General features: G+C 34.1%; 1 protein-coding gene and 10 non-coding genes across 12 annotated transcripts in view; 1 reads left to right on the forward strand and 10 right to left on the reverse strand.

Moving 5' to 3' along the window:
* The window catches only part of LOC142342925 (uncharacterized), a 243,881-nt gene that overhangs the window by 180,221 nt on the left and 36,965 nt on the right, over positions 1-26,695 (forward strand). The window lies entirely within an intron of this gene.
* On the reverse strand, positions 672-744 carry Trnam-cau (transfer RNA methionine (anticodon CAU)). Its single transcript has one exon. It is a non-coding gene; the product is annotated as a tRNA-Met (tRNA).
* Positions 1,619-1,691, reverse strand: Trnam-cau (transfer RNA methionine (anticodon CAU)). Its single transcript has one exon. It is a non-coding gene; the product is annotated as a tRNA-Met (tRNA).
* Positions 3,513-3,585, reverse strand: Trnam-cau (transfer RNA methionine (anticodon CAU)). The gene has a single exon. It is a non-coding gene; the product is annotated as a tRNA-Met (tRNA).
* On the reverse strand, positions 4,459-4,531 carry Trnam-cau (transfer RNA methionine (anticodon CAU)). The gene has a single exon. It is a non-coding gene; the product is annotated as a tRNA-Met (tRNA).
* On the reverse strand, positions 5,406-5,478 carry Trnam-cau (transfer RNA methionine (anticodon CAU)). Its single transcript has one exon. It is a non-coding gene; the product is annotated as a tRNA-Met (tRNA).
* Positions 6,349-6,421, reverse strand: Trnam-cau (transfer RNA methionine (anticodon CAU)). Its single transcript has one exon. It is a non-coding gene; the product is annotated as a tRNA-Met (tRNA).
* Trnam-cau (transfer RNA methionine (anticodon CAU)) lies at positions 7,291-7,363 on the reverse strand. The gene has a single exon. It is a non-coding gene; the product is annotated as a tRNA-Met (tRNA).
* On the reverse strand, positions 8,234-8,306 carry Trnam-cau (transfer RNA methionine (anticodon CAU)). Its single transcript has one exon. It is a non-coding gene; the product is annotated as a tRNA-Met (tRNA).
* Trnam-cau (transfer RNA methionine (anticodon CAU)) lies at positions 9,176-9,248 on the reverse strand. Its single transcript has one exon. It is a non-coding gene; the product is annotated as a tRNA-Met (tRNA).
* Trnam-cau (transfer RNA methionine (anticodon CAU)) lies at positions 10,718-10,790 on the reverse strand. The gene has a single exon. It is a non-coding gene; the product is annotated as a tRNA-Met (tRNA).

The raw sequence follows: 26,695 nt of genomic DNA on the forward strand, positions 1-26,695 counted from the left end.
TTGTCAACATTTTAAAATCAACGCGTCGGACACATGATAGCCAAAACCCTATAATTTGAGCACTGAAAACTTGAAATTCCTGAGTTGTGTCAATTTCTTTTGCTGAGTTGTGCCGATTTCGAACCTAATCGAAGTTATGACTTAAACTAGAAAAATAGACTGCCAATCTAATCTAAATTTACTCCTATCATGGATTTTTCAAATAATATAAAAGCAGGAAATTGTTCCCCTGCTGGACCCTTTGCTGTCAACAGCACGTCAGTTTCATAATCTTATGGTTGTGAGTTTGCTTCTCACTGGTCGCAAAAATTTTAATTTTATTTCAAACACTGACAAGTCAAAAAGAGCAACGCTAATATTTCATAAATTTCTGTTTGTTCCCGCTATTATCGTTCACAATAAATCACACAAGAATTCAATTGTTCTATTCTCATCCCAGTTTTGTAGTATAAGAGTTAGGAACATTTTATTTGGCTATCTAAGCCGGCGGCAACTCCTAGCTGTTTGATCATGAAAATTCTAATGAAATTTCGATCTTTCATTCTAACGAGTTCTCGAAGCTATTTTAATCTCTCCGTAATATGTCGTATTATTAGAAATTGAAATCTTTATTTTGATTCGAAGTGGATAGTATATTGATTTGTGAGTGGTAGAATTAAAATATTTAAGTTTGCGACCATTAAGGCTCGAACTTACGACCTTAAGATTATGAGACTTACGCGCTGCCGACTGCGCCATGGTCGCAGTGATGAAGAAATTCTACCTCTAACTTTTTTAAAAATAATGTTATTGTTTTTTTCTGTTGTAAGTCATAACTTCAGTTAAGTCAAAACTCAAAACAACTCAGCAATTTCAAATTTTTACGTTCAAATTTTAGGTTTTTTTTCTATCATAGATTTGAGGTGTTTGTTTTAGAGTGAACATTCTGAGACCATACTACGAGCCGATTGTCAACATTTTAAAATCAACGCGTCGGACACATGATAGCCAAAACCCTATAATTTGAGCACTGAAAACTTGAAATTCCTGAGTTGTGTCAATTTCTTTTGCTGAGTTGTGCCGATTTCGAACCTAATCGAAGTTATGACTTAAACTAGAAAAATAGACTGCCAATCTAATCTAAATTTACTCCTATCATGGATTTTTCAAATAATATAAAAGCAGGAAATTGTTCCCCTGCTGGACCCTTTGCTGTCAACAGCACGTCAGTTTCATAATCTTATGGTTGTGAGTTTGCTTCTCACTGGTCGCAAAAATTTTAATTTTATTTCAAACACTGACAAGTCAAAAAGAGCAACGCTAATATTTCATAAATTTCTGTTTGTTCCCGCTATTATCGTTCACAATAAATCACACAAGAATTCAATTGTTCTATTCTCATCCCAGTTTTGTAGTATAAGAGTTAGGAACATTTTATTTGGCTATCTAAGCCGGCGGCAACTCCTAGCTGTTTGATCATGAAAATTCTAATGAAATTTCGATCTTTCATTCTAACGAGTTCTCGAAGCTATTTTAATCTCTCCGTAATATGTCGTATTATTAGAAATTGAAATCTTTATTTTGATTCGAAGTGGATAGTATATTGATTTGTGAGTGGTAGAATTAAAATATTTAAGTTTGCGACCATTAAGGCTCGAACTTACGACCTTAAGATTATGAGACTTACGCGCTGCCGACTGCGCCATGGTCGCAGTGATGAAGAAATTCTACCTCTAACTTTTTTAAAAATAATGTTATTGTTTTTTTCTGTTGTAAGTCATAACTTCAGTTAAGTCAAAACTCAAAACAACTCAGCAATTTCAAATTTTTACGTTCAAATTTTAGGTTTTTTTTCTATCATAGATTTGAGGTGTTTGTTTTAGAGTGAACATTCTGAGACCATACTACGAGCCGATTGTCAACATTTTAAAATCAACGCGTCGGACACATGATAGCCAAAACCCTATAATTTGAGCACTGAAAACTTGAAATTCCTGAGTTGTGTCAATTTCTTTTGCTGAGTTGTGCCGATTTCGAACCTAATCGAAGTTATGACTTAAACTAGAAAAATAGACTGCCAATCTAATCTAATTTTACTCCTATCATGGATTTTTCAAATAATATAAAAGCAGGAAATTGTTCCCCTGCTGGACCCTTTGCTGTCAACAGCACGTCAGTTTCATATTCCTATGGTTGTGAGTTTGCTTCTCACTGGTCGCAAAATTTTTAATTTTATTTCAAACACTGACAAGTCAAAAAGAGTAACGCTAATATTTCATAAATTTCTGTTTGTTCCCGCTATTATCGTTCACAGTAAATCACACAAGAATTCAATTGTTCTATTCTCATCCCAGTTTTGTAGTATAAGAGTTAGGAAAATTTTATTTGGCTATCTAAGCCGGCGGCAACTCCTAGCTGTTTGATTATGAAAATTCTAATGAAATGTCGATCTTTCATTCTAACGAGTTCTCGAAACTATTTTAATCTCTCCGTAATATGTCGTATTATTAAAAATTGAAATCTTTATTTTGATTCGTAGTGGATAGTATATTGATTTGTGAGTGGTAGAGTTAAAATATTTAAGTTTGCGCCCAGTGAGGCTCGAACTCACGACCTTAAGATTATGTGACTTACGCGCTGCCGACTGCGCCATGGTCGCAGTGATGAAGAAATTCTACCTCTAACTTTTTTAAAAATAATGTTATTGTTTTTTTCTGTTGTAAGTCATAACTTCAGTTAAGTCAAAACTCAAAACATTTCAGCAATTTCAAATTTTTACGTTCAAATTTTAGGTTTTTTTTCTATCATAGATTTGAGGTGTTTGTTTTAGCGTGAACATTCTGAGACCATACTACGAGCCGATTGTCAACATTTTAAAATCAACGCTTCGGACACATGATAGCCAAAACCCTATAATTTGAGCACTGAAAACTTGAAATTCCTGAGTTGTGTCAATTTCTTTTGCTGAGTTGTGCCGATTTCGAAACTAATCGAAGCTATTACTTAAACTAGAAAAATAGACTGCCAATCTAATCTAATTTTACTCCTATCAAGGATTTTTCAAATAAAATAAAAGCAGGAAATTGTTCCCCTGCTGGACCCTTTGCTGTCAACAGCACGTCAGTTTCATAATCTTATGGTTGTGAGTTTGCTTCTCACTGGTCGCAAAAATTTGAATTTTATTTCAAACACTGACAAGTCAAAAAGAGTAACGCTAATATTTCATAAATTTCTGTTTGTTCCCGCTATTATCGTTCACAATAAATCACACAAGAATTCAATTGTTCTATTCTTATCCCAGTTTTGTAGTATAAGAGTTAGGAAAATTTTTTTTGGCTATCTAAGCCGGCGGCAACTCCTAGCTGTTTGATTATGAAAATTCTAATGGAATGTCGATCCTTAATTCTAACGAGTTCTCGAAGCTATTTTAATCTCTCCGTAATATGTCGTATTATTAAAAATTGAAATCTTTATTTTGATTCGTAGTGGATAGTATATTGATTTGTGAGTGGTAGAATTAAAATATTTAAGTTTGCGACCAGTGAGGCTCGAACTCACGACCTTAAGATTATGAGACTTACGCGCTGCCGACTGCGCCATGGTCGCAGTGCTGAAGCATTTCTACCTCTAACATTTTTAAAAATAATGTTATTGTTTTTTTCTGTTGTAAGTCATAACTTCAGTTAAGTCAAAACTCAAAACAACTCAGCAATTTCAATTTTTTACGTTCAAATTTTAGGTTTTTTTCTATCATAGATTTGAGGTGTTTGTTTTAGAGTGAACATTCTGAGACCAAACTACGAGCCGCTTGTCAACATTTTGAAATCAACACTTCGGACACATGATAGCCAAAACCCTATAATTTGAGCACTGAAAACTTGAAATTCCTGAGTTGTGTCAATTTCTTTTGCTGAGTTGTGCCGATTTCGAACCTAATCGAAGTTATGACTTAAACTAGAAAAATAGACTGCCAATCTAATCTAATTTTACTCCTATCATGGATTTTTCAAATAATATAAAAGCAGGAAATTGTTCCCCTGCTGGACCCTTTGCTGTCAACAGCACGTCAGTTTCATATTCCTATGGTTGTGAGTTTGCTTCTCACTGGTCGCAAAAATTTTAATTTTATTTCAAACACTGACAAGTCAAAAAGAGTAACGCTAATATTTCATAAATTTCTGTTTGTTCCCGCTATTATCGTTCACAGTAAATCACACAAGAATTCAATTGTTCTATTCTCATCCCAGTTTTGTAGTATAAGAGTTAGGAAAATTTTATTTGGCTATCTAAGCCGGCGGCAACTCCTAGCTGTTTGATTATGAAAATTCTAATGAAATGTCGATCTTTCATTCTAACGAGTTCTCGAAACTATTTTAATCTCTCCGTAATATGTCGTATTATTAAAAATTGAAATCTTTATTTTGATTCGTAGTGGATAGTATATTGATTTGTGAGTGGTAGAGTTAAAATATTTAAGTTTGCGACCAGTGAGGCTCGAACTCACGACCTTAAGATTATGTGACTTACGCGCTGCCGACTGCGCCATGGTCGCAGTGATGAAGAAATTCTACCTCTAACTTTTTTAAAAATAATGTTATTGTTTTTTTCTGTTGTAAGTCATAACTTCAGTTAAGTCAAAACTCAAAACATTTCAGCAATTTCAAATTTTTACGTTCAAATTTTAGGTTTTTTTTCTATCATAGATTTGAGGTGTTTGTTTTAGCGTGAACATTCTGAGACCATACTACGAGCCGATTGTCAACATTTTAAAATCAACGCTTCGGACACATGATAGCCAAAACCCTATAATTTGAGCACTGAAAACTTGAAATTCCTGAGTTGTGTCAATTTCTTTTGCTGAGTTGTGCCGATTTCGAACCTAATCGAAGCTATGACTTAAACTAGAAAAATAGACTGCCAATCTAATCTAATTTTACTCCTATCAAGGATTTTTCAAATAAAATAAAAGCAGGAAATTGTTCCCCTGCTGGACCCTTTGCTGTCAACAGCACGTCAGTTTCATAATCTTATGGTTGTGAGTTTGCTTCTCACTGGTCGCAAAAATTTGAATTTTATTTCAAACACTGACAAGTCAAAAAGAGTAACGCTAATATTTCATAAATTTCTGTTTGTTCCCGCTATTATCGTTCACAATAAATCACACAAGAATTCAATTGTTCTATTCTTATCCCAGTTTTGTAGTATAAGAGTTAGGAAAATTTTTTTTGGCTATCTAAGCCGGCGGCAACTCCTAGCTGTTTGATTATGAAAATTCTAATGGAATGTCCATCCTTAATTCTAAGGAGTTCTCGAAGCTATTTTAATCTCTCCGTAATATGTCGTATTATTAAAAATTGAAATCTTTATTTTGATTCGTAGTGGATAGTATATTGATTTGTGAGTGGTAGAATTAAAATATTTAAGTTTGCGACCAGTGAGGCTCGAACTCACGACCTTAAGATTATGAGACATACGCGCTGCCGACTGCGCCATGGTCGCAGTGCTGAAGCATTTCTACCTCTAACATTTTTAAAAATAATGTTATTGTTTTTTTCTGTTGTAAGTCATAACTTCAGTTAAGTCAAAACTCAAAACAACTCAGCAATTTCAATTTTTTACGTTCAAATTTTAGGTTTTTTTCTATCATAGATTTGAGGTGTTTGTTTTAGAGTGAACATTCTGAGACCAAACTACGAGCCGCTTGTCAACATTTTGAAATCAACACTTCGGACACATGATAGCCAAAACCCTATAATTTGAGCACTGAAAACTTGAAATTCCTGAGTTGTGTCAATTTCTTTTGCTGAGTTGTGCCGATTTCGAACCTAATCGAAGTTATGAATTAAACTAGAAAAATAGACTGCCAATCTAAGTTTACTCCTATCAACGATTTTTCAAATAAAATGAAAGCAGGAAATTGTGCTCCTGCTGGACCCTTTGCTGTCAACAGCGCGTCAGTTTCATAATCTTATGGTTGTGACTTTGCTTCTCACTGGTCGCAAAAATTTTAATTTTGTTTCAAACACTGACTAGTCAAAAAGAGTAACTGGCTATTATTTCATAAGTTTCTGTTTGTTCCTGCTATTATCGTTCACAATATATCACACAAAATTTCAGTTGTTCTTTCCTCATCCCAGTTTTGTAGTATTAGAGTTAGGAAATTTTTATTTGGCTATCTAAGCCGGCGGAAACTCCTAGCTGTTTGATTATGAAAATTCTAATGAAATGTCGATCTTTCATTCTAACGAGTTCTCGAAGCTATTTTAATCTCTCCGTAATATGTCGTATTATTAAAAATTGAAATCTTTATTTTGATTCGTAGTGGATAGTATATTGATTTGTGAGTGGTAGAATTAAAATATTTAAGTTTGCGACCAGTGAGGCTCGAACTCACGAGCTTAAGATTATGAGACTTACGCGCTGCCGACTGCGCCATGGTCGCAGTGATGAAGTAATTCTACCTCTAACTTTTTTAATAATATTATTGTATTTTTCTGTTGTAAGTCATAACTTCAGTTAAGTCAAAACTCAAAAGAACTCAGCAATTTCAAATTTTTACGTTCAAATTTTAGGTTTTTTTTCTATCATAGATTTGAGGTGTTTTTTTTGGAGTGAACATTCTGAGACCAAACTACGAGCCGATTGTCAACGTTTTGAAATCAACGCTTCGGACACATGACAGCCAAAACCCTATAATTTGAGCACTGAAAACTTGAAATTCCTGATTTGTGTCAGTTTCTTTTGCTGAGTTGTGCCGATTTCGAACCTAATCGAAGTTATGGCTTAAACTAGAAAAATAGACTGCCAATCTAAGTTAACTCCTATCAACGATTTTTCAAATAAAATAAAAGCAGGAAATTGTTCTGCTGCTGGAACCTTTTGCAGTCGGCAGCGCTTAAGTTTCATAATCTTATGGTTGTGAGTTCGCTTCTCACTGTTATCAAAAATTTTAATTTTATTTCAAACACTGACAAGTCAAAAAGAGTAACTGGCTATTATTTCATAAGTTTCTGTTTGTTCCTGCTATTATCGTTCACAATATATCACACAAAATTTCAGTTGTTCTTTTCTCATCCCAGTTTTGTAGTATTAGAGTTAGGAAATTTTTATTTGGCTATCTAAGCCGACGTCAACTTCTAGCTGTTTGATGAAGAAAATTCTGAAGAAGTGTCGATCATTCGTTCTAACGAGTTCTCGAAGCTATTTTAATCTCTCCGTAATATGTCGTATTATTAAAAATTGAAATCTTTATTTTGATTCGTAGTGGATAGTATATTGATTTGTGAGTGGTAGAATTAAAATATTTAAGTTTGCGACCAGTGAGGCTCGAACTCACGAGCTTAAGATTATGAGACTTACGCGCTGCCGACTGCGCCATGGTCGCAGTGATGAAGTAATTCTACCTCTAACTTTTTTAATAATGTTATTGTATTTTTCTGTTGTAAGTCATAACTTCAGTTAAGTCAAAACTCAAAAGAACTCAGCAATTTCAAATTTTTACGTTCAAATTTTAGGTTTTTTTCTATCATAGATTTGAGGTGTTTTTTTTTTGGAGTGAACATTCTGAGACCAAACTACGAGCCGATTGTCAACGTTTTGAAATCAACGCTTCGGACACATGACAGCCAAAACCCTATAATTTGAGCACTGAAAACTTGAAATTCCTGATTTGTGTCAGTTTCTTTTGCTGAGTTGTGCCGATTTCGAACCTAATCGAAGTTATGACTTAAACTAGAAAAATAGACTGCCAATCTAAGTTAACTCCTATCAACGATTTTTCAAATAAAATAAAAGCAGGAAATTGTTCTGCTGCTGGAACCTTTTGCAGTCGGCAGCGCTTAAGTTTCATAATCTTATGGTTGTGAGTTCGCTTCTCACTGTTATCAAAAATTTTAATTTTATTTCAAACACTGACAAGTCAAAAAGAGTAACTGGCTATTATTTCATAAGTTTCTGTTTGTTCCTGCTATTATCGTTCACAATATATCACACAAAATTTCAGTTGTTCTTTTCTCATCCCAGTTTTGTAGTATTAGAGTTAGGAAATTTTTATTTGGCTATCTAAGCCGACGTCAACTTCTAGCTGTTTGATGAAGAAAATTCTGAAGAAGTGTCGATCATTCGTTCTAACGAGTTCTCGAAGCTATTTTAATCTCTCCGTAATATGTCGTATTATTAAAAATTGAAATCTTTATTTTGATTCGTAGTGGATAGTATATTGATTTGTGAGTGGTAGAATTAAAATATTTAAGTTTGCGACCAGTGAGGCTCGAACTCACGAGCTTGAGATTATGAGACTTACGCGCTGCCGACTGCGCCATGGTCGCAGTGCTGAAGTAATTCTACCTCTAACTTTTTTAATAATGTTATTGTATTTTTCTGTTGTAAGTCATAACTTCAGTTAAGTCAAAACTCAAAAGAACTCAGCAATTTCAAATTTTTACGTTCAAATTTTAGGTTTTTTTCTATCATAGATTTGAGGTGTTTTTTTTGGAGTGAACATTCTGAGACCAAACTACGAGCCGATTGTCAACGTTTTGAAATCAACGCTTCGGACACATGACAGCCAAAACCCTATAATTTGAGCACTGAAAACTTGAAATTCCTGATTTGTGTCAGTTTCTTTTGCTGAGTTGTGCCGATTTCGAACCTAATCGAAGTTATGACTTAAACTAGAAAAATAGACTGCCAATCTAAGTTAACTCCTATCAACGATTTTTCAAATAAAATAAAAGCAGGAAATTGTTCTGCTGCTGGAACCTTTTGCAGTCGGCAGCGCTTAAGTTTCATAATCTTATGGTTGTGAGTTCGCTTCTCACTGTTATCAAAAATTTTAATTTTGTTTCAAACACTGACAAGTCAAAAAGAGTAACTGGCTATTATTTCATAAGTTTCTGTTTGTTCCTGCTATTATCGTTCACAATATATTACACAAAATTTCAGTTGTTCTTTTCTCATCCCAGTTTTGTAGTATTAGAGTTAGGAAATTTTTATTTGGCTATCTAAGCCGGCGGCAACTCCTAGCTGGTTGATTGTGAAAATTCTAATGAAATGTGGATTTTTCATTCTAACGAGTTCTCGAAGCTATTTTAATCTCTCCGTAATATGTCGATATTATTAAAAATTGAAATCTTTATTTTGATTCGTAGTGGATAATATATTGGTTTGTGAGTGGTGGAATTCAAATCTTATAGTTTGCGCCCAGTGAGGCTCAAACTCACGACCTTAAGATTATGAGACTTACGCGCTGCCGACTGCGCCATGGTCGCGGTGATGAAGAAATTACTACCTCTATTTTAAAAAAAATGTTTGTGTATTTTTCTAGTGTAAGTCATAACTTCAGTTAAGTCAGAAATCGAAGCAACTCAGCAATTTCAAATTTTTACGTTCAAATTTTAGGTTTTTTGCTATCATAGATTTGAGGTATTTCTTTTAGGGTGAACATTCTGAGACCAAACTACGAGCCGATTGTCAACAGTTTAAAATCAACGCTTCGGACACATGATAGCCAAAACCCTAAAATTTGAGCACTGAAAACTTGAAATTCCTGAGTTGTGTCAATTTCTTTTGCTGAGTTGTGCCGATTTCGAACCTAATCGAAGTTATGACTTCAACTAGAAAAATAGACTGCCAATCTAAGTTAACTCCTATCAACGATTTTTCAAATAAAATAAAAGCAGGAAATTGTTCTCCTGCTGGATCCTTTTGCAGTCGGCAGCGCTTAAGTTTCATAATCTTATGGTTGTGAGTTCGCTTCTCACTGTTATCAAAAATTTTAATTCCATTTCTAACACTGACATGTCAAAAGAGAAAGTAGCTAATATTTGATAAGTTTGTTTGTTCCTGCTATTATCGTTCACAATAAATCACTCAAGAGTTCAATTTTTCTATTCTCAGCCCAGTTTTGTAATATTAAAGTGAGGGAAATTTTTTTCGGCTATCTAAGCGGGCGTCAACTTCTAGCTGTTTCATGAAGAAAATTCTGAAGAAGTGTCGATCATTCGTTCTAACGAGTTCTCGAAGCTATCTTAATCTCTCCGTAATATGTCGATATTATTAAAAGCTGAAATCTTTTTTGATTCGTAGTGGATAATATATTGATTTGTGGGTTGTAGAATTAATATCTTAAAGTTTGCGACCAGTGAGGCTCGAACTCACGACCTTAAGATTATGACACTTACGGGCTGCCGACTGCGCCATGGTCGCGGTGATGAATAATTTACTACCTCTTTTTTTTAAAAATGTTCAGTTAATCAACGAGTTTTCAAATAAAACAAAAGCTCGAAATTGTTCCACGGCTAGACCCTTTTGCAGTCGGCAGCGCATAAGTTTCATAATCTTATGGTTATGAGTTCGCTTCTCACTGTTAGCAAAAATTTTAATTTCATTTCTAACACTGACAAGTCAAAAGAGAAAGTAGCTAATATTTGATAAGTTTCTGTTTGTTCCTGCTATTATCGTTCACAATAAATCACTCAAGAGTTCAATTTTTCTATTCTCAGCCCATTTTTGTAATATTAAAGTGAGGGAAATTTTATTCGGCTATCTAAGCCGACGTCAACTTCTAGCTGTTTGATGAAGAAAATTCTGAAGAAGTGTCGATCATTCGTTCGAACGAGTTCTCGAAGCTATTTTAATCTCTCCGTAATATGTCGATATTATTAAAAACTGAAATCTTTTTTGATTCGTAGTGGATAATATATTGATTTGTGAGTTGTAGAATTAATGTCTTAAAGTTTGCGACCAGTGAGGCTCGAACTCACGACCTTAAGATTATGAGACTTACGCGCTGCCGACTGCGCCATGGTCGCGGTGATGAATAATTTACTACCTCTATTTTTTTTTAAAATGTTCAGTTAATCAACGATTTTTCAAATAAAACAAAAGCTCGAAATTGTTCCCCTGCTGGACCCTTTTGCAGTCGGCAGCGCATAAGTTTCATAATCTTATGGTTGTGAGTTCGCTTTTCACTGGTCGCAAAAACTTTAATTTCATTTCTAACACTGACAAGTCAAAAGAGTAACTAGCTAATATTTGATAAGCTTCTGTTTGTTCCTGCTATTATCGTTCACAAGAAATCACTCAAGAATTCAATTGTTCTATTCTCAGCCCAGTTTTGTAATATTAGAGTTAGGAAAATTTTATTTGGCTATCTAAGCCGGCGGCAACTCCTAGCTGTTTGATTATAAAAATGCTAAAGAAATGTCGATCTTTCATTCTAACGAGCTCTCCAAGCTATTTTAATCTCTCCGTAATATGTTGATATTATTAAAAACTGAAATCTTTTTTGATTCGTAGTGGATAATATATTGATTTGTGAGTGTTAGAATTTTTATCTTAAAGTTTGCGACCAGTGAGGCTCGAACTCACGACCTAAAGATTATGAGACTTACGCGCTCCCGACTGAGCCATGGTCGCGGTAATGAAGAAATTGAAATTTCTACCTCTATTTTTTTTAAAAATATGTTGGTGTATTTTTCTAGTGTTAGTCATAACTTCAGTAAAGTCAGAAATCGAAGCAACTCAGCAATTTTAAATTTTTACGTTCAAATTTTAGATTTTTTGCTATCATAGATTTGAGGTATTTGTTTTAGATTTAACAATCTGAGATCAAATTACGAGCCGATTGTCAACATTTTAAAATCAACGCTTCGGAGACAAGATAGCCAAAACCCTGTAATTTGAGTACTGATGACTTGAAATTCCTTAGTTGTGTCGATTTCTTTTGCTGAGTTTTGTCGATTTCTAACCTAATTGTAGTTATGACTTAAACTGGAAAAATAGAATGCCAATCTAAGTTTACTCATATCAACGATTTTTCAAATAAAACAAAGGCAGGAAATGTTCCCCTGCTGGACCCTTTGCTGTCAACAGCACGTCAGTTTCATAATCTTATGGCTGTGAGTTTGCTTCTCACTGGTCGCAAAAATTTTAATTTTGTTTCAAACACTGACAAGTCAAAAAGAGTAACTGGCTATTATTTCATAAGTTTCTGTTTGTTCCTGCTATTATCGTTCACAATATATCACACAAAATTTCAGTTGTTCTTTTCTCATCCCAGTTTTGTAGTATTAGAGTTAGGAAATTTTTATTTGGCTATCTAAGCCGGCGGAAACTCCTAGCTGTTTGATTATGAAAATTCTAATGAAATGTCGATCTTTCATTCTAACGAGTTCTCGAAGCTATTTTAATCTCTCCGTAATATGTCGTATTATTAAAAATTGAAATCTTTATTTTGATTCGTAGTGGATAGTATATTGATTTGTGAGTGGTAGAATTAAAATATTTAAGTTTGCGACCAGTGAGGCTCGCACTCACGACCTTAACATTATGAGACTTACGCGCTGCCGACTTCGCCATGGTCGCGGTGATGAGGAAATTACTACGTCTGTTTTTTTTTTAAAAAAATGTTTGTGTTTTTATCTAGTGTAAGTCATAACTTCAGTTGAGTCAGAAATCGAAGCAACTCAGCAATTTTAAATTTTTACATTCAAATTTTAGATTTTTTGCTATCATAGATTTGAGGTATTTGTTTTAGATTAAACAATCTGAGACCAAATTACGAGCCGATTGTCAACATTTTAAAATCAACGCTTCGTACACTTGATAGCCAAAGCCCTATAGTTTGAGCACTGAAAACTTGACACTCCAGAGTTGTGTCATTTTCTTTTGCTGAGATTTGTCGATTTCTAACCTAATTGTAGTTATGACATAAACTGGAAAAATAGACTGCCAATCTCAGTTTACTCATATCAACGATTTTTCAAATAAAACAAAAGCAGGAAATTGTTCACCTGCTTGACCTTTTGCTGTCAACAGCACGTAAGTTTCATAATCTTATGGTTGTGAGTTTGCTTCTCACTGGTCGCAAAAATTTTAATTTTATTTCGAACACTGACAAGTCAAAAAGAGTAGCTGGCTAATTTTTGATAAATTTCTGTTTGTTACTGCTATTATCGTTCACAATTAATCACACAAGAATTCAATTGTTCTATTCTCATCCCAGTTTTGTACTCTTAGAGTTAGGAAATTTTTATTGGGCTATCTAAGCCGGCGGAAACTCCTAGCTGTTTGATTATGAAAATTCTAATGACATGTCGATCTTTCATTCTAACGAGTTCTCGAAGCTATTTTAATCTCTCCGTAATATGTCGTATTATTAAAAATTGAAATCTTTATTTTGATTCGTAGTGGATAGTATATTGATTTGTGAGTGGTAGAATTAAAATATTTAAGTTTGCGACCAGTGAGGCTCGCACTCACGACCTTAACATTATGAGACTTACGCGCTGCCGACTTCGCCATGGTCGCGGTGATGAGGAAATTACTACGTCTGTTTTTTTTTAAAAAAATGTTTGTGTTTTTATCTAGTGTAAGTCATAACTTCAGTTGAGTCAGAAATCGAAGCAACTCAGCAATTTTAAATTTTTACATTCAAATTTTAGATTTTTTGCTATCATAGATTTGAGGTATTTGTTTTAGATTAAACAATCTGAGACCAAATTACGAGCCGATTGTCAACATTTTAAAATCAACGCTTCGTACACTTGATAGCCAAAGCCCTATAGTTTGAGCACTGAAAACTTGACACTCCAGAGTTGTGTCATTTTCTTTTGCTGAGTTTTGTCGATTTCTAACCTAATTGTAGTTATGACATAAACTGGAAAAATAGACTGCCAATCTCAGTTTACTCATATCAACGATTTTTCAAATAAAACAAAAGCAGGAAATTGTTCACCTGCTTGACCTTTTGCTGTCAACAGCACGTAAGTTTCATAATCTTATGGTTGTGAGTTTGCTTCTCACTGGTCGCAAAAATTTTAATTTTATTTCGAACACTGACAAGTCAAAAAGAGTAGCTGGCTAATTTTTGATAAATTTCTGTTTGTTACTGCTATTATCGTTCACAATTAATCACACAAGAATTCAATTGTTCTATTCTCATCCCAGTTTTGTACTCTTAGAGTTAGGAAATTTTTATTGGGCTATTTAAGAGGGCGGCAACTCTTAGCTGTTTGTTTATGAACATTCTAAAAAAATGTCGATCTTTCATTCTAACGAGTTCTCGAAGCTATTTTAACCTATCCGTAATATGTCGATATTATTAAAAATTGAAGTCTTTATATCGATTCGTAGTGGATAATATATTGATTTGTGAGTGGTAGAATTAATATCTTGAAGTTTGCGACCAGTGAGGCGCGCACTCACGACCTTAATATTATGAGACTTACGTGCTGCCGACTTCGCCATGGTCGCGGTGATGAAGAAATTACTACGTCTGTTATTTTAAAAATTTTAAAAAATGTTAGTGTATTTATCTAGTGTAAGTCATAACTTCAGTTGAGTCAGAAATCGAAGCAACTCAGCAATTTTAAATTTTTACGTTCAAATTTTAGGTTTTTTGCTATCATAGATTTGAGGTGTTTGTTTTAGATTAAACAATCTCAGACCAAATTACGAGCCGATTGTCAACATTTTAAAATCAACGCTTCGTACACTTGATAGCCAAAGCCCTATAGTTTGAGCACTGAAAACTTGAAACGCCTGAGTTGTGTCAATTTCTTTTGCTGAGTTGTGTCGATTTCTAACCTAATTGTAATTATGACTTAAACTGGAAGACTGCCAATCTCAGTTAACTCGTATCAACGTTTTTTCAAATAAAACAAAAGCAGGAAATTGTTCCCCTGCTGGACCGTTTGCTGTCAACAGCACGTAAGTTTCATAATCTTATGGTTGTGAGTTCGCTTCTCACTGGTCGCAAAAAAATTTAATTTTATTTCAAACACTGACAAGTCAAAAAGAGTAACGCTAACATTTCATAAATTTCTGTTTGTTCCCGCTATTATCGTTCACAATAAATCACACAAGAATTCAATTGTTCTATTCTCATCCCATTTTTGTAGCATAAGAGTTAGGAAATATTTATTTGGCTATTTAAGCCGGCGCAACTCCTAGCTGTTTGATTATGAACATTCTAAAAAATGTCGATCTTTCATTCTAACAAGTTCTCGAAGCTATTTTAATCTCTCCGTAATATGTCGATATTATTAATAATTGAAGTCTTTATATCGATTCCTAGTGGATAATATATTGATTTGTGAGTGGTAGAATTAATATCTTGAAGTTTGCGACCAGTGAGGCGCGCACTCACGACCTTAATATTATGAGACTTACGTGCTGCCGACTTCGCCATGGTCGCGGTGATGAAGAAATTACTACGTCTGTTATTTTAAAAATTTTAAAAAAAGTTAGTGTATTTATCTAGTGTAAGTCATAACTTCAGTTGAGTCAGAAATCGAAGCAACTCAGCAATTTTAAATTTTTACGTTCAAATTTTAGGTTTTTTGCTATCATAGATTTGAGGTGTTTGTTTTAGATTAAACAATCTCAGACCAAATTACGAGCCGATTGTCAACATTTTAAAATCAACGCTTCGTACACTTGATAGCCAAAGCCCTATAGTTTGAGCACTGAAAACTTGAAACGCCTGAGTTGTGTCAATTTCTTTTGCGGAGTTGTGTCGATTTCTAACCTAATTGTAATTATGACTTAAACTGGAAGACTGCCAATCTCAGTTAACTCGTATCAACGATTTTTCAAATAAAACAAAAGCAGGAAATTGTTCCCCTGCTGGACCTTTTGCTGTCAACAGCACGTAAGTTTCATAATCTTATGGTTGTGAGTTCGCTTCTCACTGGTCGCAAAAAATTTTATTTTATTTCAAACGCTGACAAGTCAACAAGAGTAACTGGCTTATTTTTGGTAAATTTTTGTTTGTTCCTGCTATTATCGTTCACAATTAATCACACAAGAATTCAATTGTTCTATTCTCATCCCAGTTTTGTACTATTAGAGTTAGGAAATATTTATTTGGCTATTTAAGCCGGCGCAACTCCTAGCTGTTTGATTATGAACATTCTAAAAAATGTCGATCTTTCATTCTAACGAGTTCTCGAAGCTATTTTAATCTCTCCGTAATATGTCGATATTATTAAAAATTGAAGTCTTTATATCGATTCCTAGTGGATAATATATTGATTTGTGAGTGGTAGAATTAAAATCTTAAAGTTTGCGACCAGTGAGGCTCGCACTCACGACCTTAACATTATGAGACTTACGCGCTGCCGACTTCGCCATGGTCGCGGTGATGAGGAAATTACTACGTCTGTTTTTTTTAAAAAAAAATGTTTGTGTTTTTATCTAGTGTAAGTCATAACTTCAGTTGAGTCAGAAATCGAAGCAACTCAGCAATTTTAAATTTTTACATTCAAATTTTAGATTTTTTGCTATCATAGATTTGAGGTATTTGTTTTAGATTAAACAATCTGAGACCAAATTACGAGCCGATTGTCAACATTTTAAAATCAACGCTTCGTACACTTGATAGCCAAAGTCCTATAGTTTGAGCACTGAAAACTTGACACTCCTGAGTTGTGTCATTTTCTTTTGCTGAGTTTTGTCGATTTCTAACCTAATTGTAGTTATGACATAAACTGGAAAAATAGACTGCCAATCTCAGTTTACTCATATCAACGATTTTTCAAATAAAACAAAAGCAGGAAATTGTTCACCTGCTTGACCTTTTGCTGTCAACAGCACGTAAGTTTCATAATCTTATGGTTGTGAGTTTGCTTCTCACTGGTCGCAAAAATTTTAATTTTATTTCGAACACTGACAAGTCAAAAAGAGTAGCTGGCTAATTTTTGATAAATTTCTGTTTGTTACTGCTATTATCGTTCACAATTAATCACACAAGAATTCAATTGTTCTATTCTCATCCCAGTTTTGTACTCTTAGAGTTAGGAAATTTTTATTGGGCTATTTAAGAGGGCGGCAACTCTTAGCTGTTTGTTTATGAACATTCTAAAAAAATGTCGATCTTTCATTCTAACGAGTTCTCGAAGCTATTTTAACCTATCCGTAATATGTCGATATTATTAAAAATTGAAGTCTTTATATCGATTCGTAGTGGATAATATATTGATTTGTGAGTGGTAGAATTAATATCTTGAAGTTTGCGACCAGTGAGGCGCGCACTCACGACCTTAATATTATGAGACTTACGTGCTGCCGACTTCGCCATGGTCGCGGTGATGAAGAAATTACTACGTCTGTTATTTTAAAAATTTTAAAAAATGTTAGTGTATTTATCTAGTGTAAGTCATAACTTCAGTTGAGTCAGAAATCGAAGCAACTCAGCAATTTTAAATTTTTACGTTCAAATTTTAGGTTTTTTGCTATCATAGATTTGAGGTGTTTGTTTTAGATTAAACAATCTCAGACCAAATTACGAGCCGATTGTCAACATTTTAAAATCAACGCTTCGTACACTTGATAGCCAAAGTCCTATAGTTTGAGCACTGATAACTTGAAACGCCTGAGTTGTGTCAATTTCTTTTGCTGAGTTGTGTCGATTTCTAACCTAATTGTAATTATGACTTAAACTGGAAGACTGCCAATCTCAGTTAACTCGTATCAACGATTTTTCAAATAAAACAAAAGCAGGAAATTGTTCCCCTGCTGGACCTTTTGCTGTCAACAGCACGTAAGTTTCATAATCTTATGGTTGTGAGTTCGCTTCTCACTGGTCGCAAAAAATTTTATTTTATTTCAAACGCTGACAAGTCAACAAGAGTAACTGGCTTATTTTTGGTAAATTTCTGTTTGTTCCTGCTATTAACGTTCACAGATAATCAAACAAGAATTCAATTGTTCTATTCTCATCCCAATTTTGTAATATTAGAGTTAGGAAAATTTTATTTGGCTATCTAAGCCGGCGGTAACTCCTAGTTGTTTGATTATAAAAATTCTGAAGAATTGTCGGTCATTCATTCTAACGAGTTCGCCAAGCTATTTTAAGCTCTCCGTAATAAGTCGATATTATTAAAATATGAAATCTTTATTTTGATTCGTAGTGGATAATATATTGATTTGTGAGTGGTAGAAGCAAAATCTTCTCGAACTCACGAGCTTAAGATTATGAGACTTACGCGGTGATGCTAAAATTACTACGTCTACTTTTTTAAAAAATGTTAGTGTATTTATCTAGTGTAAGTCATAACTTCAGTTGAGTCAGAAATTGGAGCAACTCAGCAATTGCAAATTTTTACGTTCAATTTTTAGGTGTTTTTTGTTATCATAAATTTGAGGTATTTATTCTATAGTTGACATTCTGAGACCAAATTATGAGCCCATTGTCAACATTTTAAAATCAACACTTCGGACAAATGATAGCCAAAACCCTATAATTTGAGCACTGAAAACTTGAAATTCCTGAGTTCTGTCAATTTCTTTTGCTGAGATGTGTCGATTTCAAACCTAATCGAAGTTATGACTTAAACTAGAAAAACAGACTGCCAATCTAAGTTTACTCCTATCAACGATTTTTGAAACAAATAAAAGCTGGAATTTGTTCCCCTGCTGAACCTTTTTGCAGTCGGCAGCGCGTAAGTTTCATAATCTTATGGCTGTGAGTTCGCTTCTCTTTGGTCGCAAAAATTTTATTTTCATTTCTACCACTGACAAGTCAAAACAGTATTTAGATAAAATTTGATAAATTTCTGTTTGTTCCTGCTGTTATCGTTGATAATAAATCACACAAGAATTCAATTGTTCTATTCTTAGCCCGGTTTTTGTTTTAGATGTTTGTTTTAAGGTTTGTTTTGAGGTGTTTGTTTTAGATTAAACAATCTGAGACCAAATTACGAGCCGATTGTCAACATTTTAAAATCAACGCTTCGTACACTTGATAGCCAAAGCCCTATAGTTTGAGCACTGAAAAATTGAAACGCCTGAGTTGTGTCAATTTCTTTTGCTGAGTTTTGTCGATTTTTAACCTAATTGTATTTATGACTTAAACTGGAAAAATAGACTGCCAATCTCAGTTTACTCATATCAACGATTTTTCAAATAAAACAAAAGCAGGAAATTGTTCCCCGGCTGGACCTTTTGCTGTCAACAGCACGTAAGTTTCATAATCTTATGATTGTGAGTTCGCTTCTCACTGGTCGCAAAAATTTTTATTTTATCTCAAACGCTGACAAGTCAACAAGAGTAACTGGCTAATTTTTGATAAATTTCTGTTTGTTCCTGCTATTATCGTTCACAATATATCACACAAAATTTCAGTTGTTCTTTTCTCATCCCAGTTTTGTAGTATTACAGTTAGGAAGTTTTTATTTGGCTATCTAAGCCGGCGGTAACTCCTAGCTGTTTGATTATAAAAATTCTAAAGAATTGTCGGTCATTTATTCTAACGAGTTCTCCAAGGTTTTTTAAGCTCTCCGTAATAAGTCGATATTATTAAAATATGAAATCTTTATTTTGATTCGTAGTGGATAATATATTGATTTGTGAGTGGTAGAATCAAAATCTTCTCGAACTCACGAGCTTAAGATAATGAGATTTACGCGCTGCCGTCTGCGCCATGGTCGCGGTGATGCAAAAATTACTACGTCTATTTTTTTAAAGAAAATGTTAGTGTATTTATCTAGTGTAAGTCATAACTTCAGTTGAGTCAGAAATCGGAGCAACTCAGCAATTGCAAATTTTTACGTTCAAATTTTAGGTTTTTTGCTATCATAAATTTGAGGTATTTATTCCATAGTTGACCTTCTGAGACCAAATTATGAGCCCATTGTCAACATTTTAAAATCAACTCTTCGGACAAATGATAGCCAAAACCCTATAATTTGAGCACTGAGAACTTGAAGTTCCTGAGTTCTGTCAATTTCTTTTGCTGAGTTGTGCCGATTTCAAATTTAATCGAAGTTATGACTTAAACTAGAAAAATAGACTGCGCATCTAAGTTTTTACTGCTATCAACGTTTTTTCAAAGAAAATAAAAGCTGGAATTTGTTCCCCTGCTGGACCCTTTTGCAGTTGGCAGCGCTTAAGTTTCATAATCTTATGGCTGTGAGTTCGCTTCTTTTTGGTCGCAAAAATTTTGTTTTCATTTCTAACACGTAAGTCAAAAGAGCATTTAGCTAATATTTGATAAATTTCTGTTTGTTCCTGCTGTTATCGTTCACAAAAAATCACACGAGAATTCAATTGTTCTATTCTCAGCCCAGTTTTGTAATAGAGTTAGGAAAAGTTTATTCGGCTATCTAAGCCGGCGTCAACTCCTAGCTGTTTGATTATGAAAATTTTAATGTAATGTCTATATTTCATTCTAACGAGTTCTCGAAGCTATTTTAATCTCTCCGTAATATGTCGATATTAATAAAAATTGAAATCTTTATTTTGATTCGTAGTGGATAATATATTGATTTGTGAGTGTTCGAATTAAAATATTAAAGGTTGCGACCAGTGAGGCTCGAACTCACGACCTTAAGATTACGCGACTTACTCACTACCGACTGCGCCATGGTCCCGGTGATGAAACAATTACTACCTCTAGTTTTTGAAAAAAGTGTTAGTGTATTTTTCTAGTGTACGTCTTAACTTCAGTTAAGTCAGAAACCGAAGCAACTCTGCTGTTTCAAATTTTTACGTTCAAATTTAAGAGTTTTTGCTATCATTGAATTGAGGTATTTGTTTTAGAGTAAACATTCTGAGACCAAATTACGAGCCGATTGTCAACATTTTAAAATCAACGCTTCGTACACTTGATAGCCAAAACCCTATAGTTTGAGCACTGAAAACTTGAAACTCCTGAGTTGTGTCAATTTCTTTTGCTGAGTTGTGCCGATTTCTAACCTTATCGAAGTTATGACTTAAACTAGAAAAATAGACTGCCAATCTAAGTTTACTCCTATCAACGATTTTTCAAACAAAATAAAAGCTGGAATTTGTTCCCCTGCTGGACCTTTTTGCAGTCGGCAGCGCGTAAGTTTCATAATCATATGGCTGTGAGTTCGCTTCTCTTTGGTCGCAAAAATTTTGTTTTCATTTCTAACACTGACAAGTCAAAAGAGTAACTGGCTAGTATTTGATAAATTTCTGTTTGTTACTACTATTATCGTTCACAAGAAATGACACGTGAATTCAATTGTTTTATTCTCATCCCAGTTTAGTAATATTAGAGTTAGGAAAATTTTATTTGGCTATCTAAGCCGGCGGTAACTCCTAGCTGTTTGATTATAAAAATTCTAACGAATTGTCGGTCATTTATTCTAACGAGTTCTCCAAGGTTTTTTAAGCTCACCGTAATAAGTCGATATTATTAAAATATGAAATCTTTATTTTGATTCGTAGTGGATAATATATTGATTTGTGAGTGGTAGAATCAAAATCTTCTCGAACTCACGAGCTTAAGATAATGAGATTTACGCGCTGCCGTCTGCGCCATGGTCGCGGTGATGCTAAAATTACTACGTCTATTTTTTTAAAGAAAATGTTAGTGTATTTATCTAGTGTAAGTCATAACTTCAGTTGAGTCAGAAACCGAAGCAACTCTGCTGTTTCAAATTTTTACGTTCAAATTTAAGAGTTTTTGCTATCATTGAATTGAGGTATTTGTTTTAGAGTAAACATTCTGAGACCAAATTACGAGCCGATTGTCAACATTTTAAAATCAACGCTTCGTACACTTGATAGCCAAAACCCTATAGTTTGAGCACTGAAAACTTGAAACTCCTGAGTTGTGTCAATTTCTTTTGCTGAGTTGTGCCGATTTCTAACCTTATCGAAGTTATGACTTAAACTAGAAAAATAGACTGCCAATCTAAGTTTACTCCTATCAACGATTTTTCAAACAAAATAAAAGCTGGAATTTGTTCCCCTGCTGGACCTTTTTGCAGTCGGCAGCGCGTAAGTTTCATAATCATATGGCTGTGAGTTCGCTTCTCTTTGGTCGCAAAAATTTTGTTTTCATTTCTAACACTGACAAGTCAAAAGAGTAACTGGCTAGTATTTGATAAATTTCTGTTTGTTACTACTATTATCGTTCACAAGAAATGACACATGAATTCAATTGTTTTATTCTCATCCCAGTTTAGTAATATTAGAGTTAGGAAAATTTTATTTGGCTATCTAAGCCGGCGGTAACTCCTAGCTGTTTGATTATAACAATTCTAACGAATTGTCGGTCATTTATTCTAACGAGTTCTCCAAGGTTTTTTAAGCTCTCCGTAATAAGTCGATATTATTAAAATATGAAATCTTTATTTTGATTCGTAGTGGATAATATATTGATTTGTGAGTGGTAGAATCAAAATCTTCTCGAACTCACGAGCTTAAGATAATGAGATTTACGCGCTGCCGTCTGCGCCATGGTCGCGGTGATGCAAAAATTACTACGTCTATTTTTTTAAAGAAAATGTTAGTGTATTTATCTAGTGTAAGTCATAACTTCAGTTGAGTCAGAAATCGGAGCAACTCAGCAATTGCAAATTTTTACGTTCAAATTTTAGGTTTTTTGCTATCATAAATTTGAGGTATTTATTCCATAGTTGACCTTCTGAGACCAAATTATGAGCCCATTGTCAACATTTTAAAATCAACACTTCGGACAAATGATAGCCAAAACCCTATAATTTGAGCACTGAGAACTTGAAGTTCCTGAGTTCTGTCAATTTCTTTTGCTGAGTTGTGCCGATTTCAAACCTAATCGAAAATATGACTTAAACTAGAAAAAAGACTGCCAATCTAAGTTTACTCCTATCAACGTTTTTTCAAAGAAAATAAAAGCTGGAATTTGTTCCCCTGCTGGACCCTTTTGCAGTTGGCAGCGCGTAAGTTTCGTAATCTTATGGCTGTGAGTTCGCTTCTCTTTGGTCGCAAAAATTTTGTTTTCATTTCTAACACGTAAGTCAAAAGAGCATTTAGCTAATATTTGATAAATTTCTGTTTGTTCCTGCTGTTATCGTTCACAATAAATCACACGAGAATTCAATTGTTCTATTCTCAGCCCAGTTTTGTAATAGAGTTAGGAAAAGTTTATTCGGCTATCTAAGCCGGCGTCAACTCCTAGCTGTTTGATTATGAAATTTCTAATGAAATGTCTATCTTCCATTCTAAGGAGTTCTCGAAGCTATTTTAATCTCTCCGTAATATGTCGATATTAATAAAAATTGAAATCTTTATTTTGATTCGTAGTGGATAATATATTGATTTGTGAGTGTTCGAATTAAAATATTAAAGTTTGCGACCAGTGAGGCTCAAACTCACGACCTTAAGATTACGCGACTTACTCACTACCGACTGCGCCATGGTCTCGGTGATGAAACAATTACTACCTCTAGTTTTTGAAAAAAGTGTTAGTGTATTTTTCTAGTGTACGTCTTAACTTCAGTTAAGTCAGAAACCGAAGCAACTCAGAAATTTCAAATTTTTACGTTCAAATTTAAGATTTTTTGCTATCATAGATTTGAGGTGTTTGTTTTAGATTAAACAATCTCAGACCAAATTACGAGCCGATTGTCAACATTTTAAAATCAACGCTTCGTACACTTGATAGCCAAAGCCCTATAGTTTGAGCACTGAAAACTTGAAACGCCTGAGTTGTGTCAATTTCTTTTGCTGAGTTGTGCCGATTTCTAACCTTATCGAAGTTATGACTTAAACTAGAAAAATAGACTGCCAATCTAAGTTTACTCCTATCAACGATTTTTCAAACAAAATAAAAGCTGGAATTTGTTCCCCTGCTGGACCTTTTTGCAGTCGGCAGCGCGTAAGTTTCATAATCATATGGCTGTGATTTCGCTTCTCTTTGGTCGCAAAAATTTTGTTTTCATTTCTAACACGCAAGTCAAAAGAGTATTTAGCTAATATTTGATAAATTTCCGTTTGTTCCTGCTGTTATCGTTCACAATAAATCACACGAGAATTCAATTGTTCTATTCTCAGCCCAGTTTTGTAATAGAGTTAGGAAAAGTTTATTCGGCTATCTAAGCCGGCGTCAACTCCTAGCTGTTTGATTATGAAAATTCTATTGAAATGTCTATATTTCATTCTAACGAGTTCTCGAAGCTATTTTAATCTCTCCGTAATATGTCGATATTAATAAAAATTGAAATCTTTATTTTGATTCGCAGTGGATAATATACTGATTTGTGAGTGTTCGAATTAAAATATTAAAGTTTGCGACCAGTGAGGCTCGAACTCACGACCTTACGATTACGCGACTTACTCACTACCGACTGCGCCATGGTCTCGGTGATAAAACAATTACTACCTCTAGTTTTTGAAAAAAAGTGTTAGTGTAATTTTCTAGTGTAAGTCTTAACTTCAGTTAAGCCAGAAACCGAAGCAACTCAGCAATTTCAAATTTTTACGTTCAAATTTAAGATTTTTTGCTATCATTGATTTGAGGTATTTGTTTTAAAGTAAACATTCTGAGACCAAATTACGAGCCGATTGTCAACATTTTAAAATCAACGCTTCGTACACTTGATGGCCAAAGCCCTATAGTTTGAGCACTGAAAACTTGAAACTCCTGAGTTGTGTCAATTTCTTTTGCTGAGTTGTGCCGATTTCTAACCTTATCGAAGTTATGACTTAAACTAGAAAAATAGACTGCCAATCTAAGTTTACTCCTATCAACGATTTTTCAGACAAAATAAAAGCTGGAATTTGTTCCCCGGCTGGACCTTTTTGCAGTCGGCAGCGCGTAAGTTTCATAATCATATGGCTATGATTTCGCTTCTCTTTGGTCGCAAAAATTTTGTTTTCATTTCTAACACGCAAGTCAAAAGAGTATTTAGCTAATATTTGATAAATTTCCGTTTGTTCCTGCTGTTATCGTTCACAATAAATCACACGAGAATTCAATTGTTCTATTCTCAGCCCAGTTTTGTAATAGAGTTAGGAAAAGTTTATTCGGCTATCTAAGCCGGCGTCAACTCCTAGCTGTTTGATTATGAAAATTCTATTGAAATGTCTATATTTCATTCTAACGAGTTCTCGAAGCTATTTTAATCTCTCCGTAATATGTCGATATTAATAAAAATTGAAATCTTTATTTTGATTCGCAGTGGATAATATACTGATTTGTGAGTGTTCGAATTAAAATATTAAAGTTTGCGACCAGTGAGGCTCGAACTCACGACCTTACGATTACGCGACTTACTCACTACCGACTGCGCCATGGTCTCGGTGATAAAACAATTACTACCTCTAGTTTTTGAAAAAAAGTGTTAGTGTAATTTTCTAGTGTAAGTCTTAACTTCAGTTAAGCCAGAAACCGAAGCAACTCAGCAATTTCAAATTTTTACGTTCAAATTTAAGATTTTTTGCTATCATTGATTTGAGGTATTTGTTTTAAAGTAAACATTCTGAGACCAAATTACGAGCCGATTGTCAACATTTTAAAATCAACGCTTCGTACACTTGATGGCCAAAGCCCTATAGTTTGAGCACTGAAAACTTGAAACTCCTGAGTTGTGTCAATTTCTTTTGCTGAGTTGTGCCGATTTCTAACCTTATCGAAGTTATGACTTAAACTAGAAAAATAGACTGCCAATCTAAGTTTACTCCTATCAACGATTTTTCAAACAAAATAAAAGCTGGAATTTGTTCCCCGGCTGGACCTTTTTGCAGTCGGCAGCGCGTAAGTTTCATAATCATATGGCTGTGAGTTCGCTTCTCTTTGGTTGCAAAAATTTTGCTTTCATTTCTAACACGCAAGTCAAAAAAGTATTTAGCTAAAATTTGATAAATCTCTGTTTGTTCCTGCTGTTATCGTTCACAATAAATCACACGAGAATTCAATTGTTCTATTCTCAGCCCAGTTTTGTAATAGAGTTAGGAAAAGCTTATTCGGCTATCTAAGCCGGCGTCAACTCCTAGCTGTTTGATTATGAAATTTCTAATGAAATGTCTATCTTCCATTCTAAGGAGTTCTCGAAGCTATTTTAATCTCTCCGTAATATGTCGATATTAATAAAAATTGAAATCTTTATTTTGATTCGTAGTGGATAATATATTGATTTGTGAGTGTTCGAATTAAAATATTAAAGTTTGCGACCAGTGAGGCTCAAACTCACGACCTTAAGATTACGCGACTTACTCACTACCGACTGCGCCATGGTCTCGGTGATGAAACAATTACTACCTCTAGTTTTTGAAAAAAGTGTTAGTGTATTTTTCTAGTGTACGTCTTAACTTCAGTTAAGTCAGAAACCGAAGCAACTCAGAAATTTCAAATTTTTACGTTCAAATTTAAGATTTTTTGCTATCATAGATTTGAGGTGTTTGTTTTAGATTAAACAATCTCAGACCAAATTACGAGCCGATTTTCAACATTTTAAAATCAACGCTTCGTACACTTGATAGCCAAAGCCCTATAGTTTGAGCACTGAAAACTTGAAACGCCTGAGTTGTGTCAATTTCTTTTGCTGAGTTGTGCCGATTTCTAACCTTATCGAAGTTATGACTTAAACTAGAAAAATAGACTGCCAATCTAAGTTTACTCCTATCAACGATTTTTCAAACAAAATAAAAGCTGGAATTTGTTCCCCTGCTGGACCTTTTTGCAGTCGGCAGCGCGTAAGTTTCATAATCATATGGCTGTGATTTCGCTTCTCTTTGGTCGCAAAAATTTTGTTTTCATTTCTAACACGCAAGTCAAAAGAGTATTTAGCTAATATTTGATAAATTTCCGTTTGTTCCTGCTGTTATCGTTCAAAATAAATCACACGAGAATTCAATTGTTCTATTCTCAGCCCAGTTTTGTAATAGAGTTAGGAAAAGTTTATTCGGCTATCTAAGCCGGCGTCAACTCCTAGCTGTTTGATTATGAAAATTCTATTGAAATGTCTATATTTCATTCTAA

Source organism: Convolutriloba macropyga, chromosome 1 (assembly GCF_964194025.1).
Source record: "Convolutriloba macropyga chromosome 1, txConMacr16.3, whole genome shotgun sequence".
Lineage (NCBI taxonomy): Eukaryota > Metazoa > Xenacoelomorpha > Acoela > Convolutidae > Convolutriloba > Convolutriloba macropyga.